The sequence below is a fragment of the Furipterus horrens genome, unplaced genomic scaffold, assembly GCF_987537825.1.
Source record: "Furipterus horrens unplaced genomic scaffold, mFurHor1.1.pri manual_scaffold_2, whole genome shotgun sequence".
NCBI classification, from domain to species: domain Eukaryota; kingdom Metazoa; phylum Chordata; class Mammalia; order Chiroptera; family Furipteridae; genus Furipterus; species Furipterus horrens.
Window position 1 is genome coordinate 42253437 of NW_028327172.1, and position 2247 is coordinate 42255683.

Genomic DNA, 2247 nt, shown 5'->3' on the forward strand with positions numbered 1-2247 from the left:
CTGCATTAAACAGGATGAGCAAATGGAAGTTGATTTTATTCTGACATCATTGCCAGAAATGGGGAAGAGAACACAGACCAAGTCTTGATACCCAAGTTTGCTAAAATAAAAGTCTGGCCTGGGCTGAGGTAAGGTGTCAGGTGCAATGGGTTTAAGCCCTGGGGTGAGCTAGTGGAAAAGTACTGAAGGACTTTAATGGGAGGCTGATCAATGAGATGTGTCAAGCGCATTGAGTTATTCCTGAGATTGCACATGTTTTTTTCTGCGATGAGGCCATCTGTGTTTGGTAATTGGCGCTCAAGGAAGTTAGGTTCCTACTCTCCACAGAGACTGAGAGATGGGGTATCTCCTTCAATGTTTGCATTTCAGGAGATAGTTCCCAGGTCCGTGAGAAAAACATTTCTTGGGTTGTGCAACTTGCAAAAGGTTAGAAGGTAATTCATATGCACCACAAAGGGGCAGAGAAAGAATTTACAATTACAAGTTTTCTGAAGCCAATTGTATAAGTAAAAGAGCCCAGGGACCTATAGTCAGCAAGAAACCAGTCTTAGATCAAGCCATCTTGGTCATTGGTTGGTTGATTTCTTTTTGGTAGGCACTCTTGGGATGCTGTTGGATTTGTTTGATGCAATCTGTGGTAAGGGAGATGTGGGGTGTGCTAATAACTTGATTTATGGTCGAAGTTTGTTTGCCATGCCTAATGGGTCATGGTTGTTTATAGCCATGTGAGTCACTGCCCTGGACCATTGTGCTCCAAACCCTGTGCTTTTTCTATAATACAAATTATAAAATTCTATCATTTAAAGTTGGCTCACTTCCTGGATACATTCTCATCCAAACCCAGCAGCCTCTGGAAGCCCACTCTCAGCTCCTAGATCCTAAGGGCATACATCATATGGTTCAAGGCTGGGGGAATGACACTGTGCAGCACATTGAGGAGAACAGAGATAAAGGGAAAACTTCTTCTAGCCAGTGGGTGACAGATACTGCAACAAGGGCTGTGTAGAAAAAGAGAATGAGGATAAGATGGGAGCTGCAGGTGTTCAGGGCCTTAGATATTTCTTTAGCAGAGTCCAGCCTCATCACTGAGTGAATAATCAAAGCATAGGAAGTAAAGACCAAACTCATGTCACTCCCAATAATAACCCAGGCCAAGGCCAACTGGTAAAACCCAGGTTAGAGCACAGGCAATGGTCAATCTCATTTCTGGAGCAGAGTATTGTTGGGAAGCCAGTAGAGACAGTGGAACAGTCAACAGAACACTTCTGAGTATCATAGACATTGTGACTTTGATCACAAAAGTCTCAGTGACTATGGGAGGGTACTGAAGGGGATAGTAAATAGCTACATATCTATCCACAGTCATGCAGAGAAAAATGCTTGACTCCATGCACATAAAAGAGTTGATAGCATAAAACTGAACAAAACACTATGGGAGGCTGATGACTTTGGCATCAAGCCAGAAGATGGCCAGGATCTTGGGCCTGATGGTGGTGGCCAGGCTAATGCCCACCACAGCCAGGATACCAAGGAAACAGTACATGGGCTGGTGTGGGGACAAATCCTATTGAATGGTGATTAAGATGAGAAGGTTGGCTCCAGAGTTGAGAGGTAGATCAGAACCAGGGGCAGATAAACCAGTGCTTCCACTCATGAATGCCTGGGAGCCCCATTGGGATGAACTCAGCCACTTGAAACCTTAAACTATTGATTATATCCAGGGTGGTATCCATTGCATGGGATGTTTTCTTCTCATCATCTACCTGAAAATTAAGGGGAAACAAAAATAGGCTTTGATTTGCTCAGCTGAGGGTCAACATTTGTGATGGAGGTATAATATTCATCCATAATAACTCAGTCCTTTTAACACAATGTAACCGCAACCTACGTGAAACCCTTAAGAAAAGTTCAGATGAGAAGAACAGAAAAAGGTGAAGGGATTAAGCAACCAACAAAACAAAACAAAACAAAACAAGTCTCCCCTGCCCCCCCCCCCCCCCCCCCCGCCCAACCAAAACAACCAAACCAACAGACAAACTCTTGGACACAGATCACAGTATGGTGATTACCAGAGGGAAAGGGGGATGGGGGAGAGTAAAATAAGATAAAGGGGGGATATATGGTGATGGAAGGAAACCTGACTTTGGGTGGTGAACACACAATACAATATACAGATTGTACAATTGTACCCCTGAAACCTGTATAATTTTATTAACCAATGTCACTCCAATAAATTCATTAAAAAAG

The 2247-nt window shown here is 43.4% G+C and overlaps 1 pseudogene; it reads right to left on the reverse strand.

Annotated features, from left to right (window-relative positions):
* Positions 1 to 811: 811 nt before the first annotated feature.
* On the reverse strand, positions 812 to 1733 carry LOC150018277 (olfactory receptor 56B34-like; annotated as a pseudogene).
* Between the last annotated feature and the right edge of the window lie 514 nt (positions 1734 to 2247).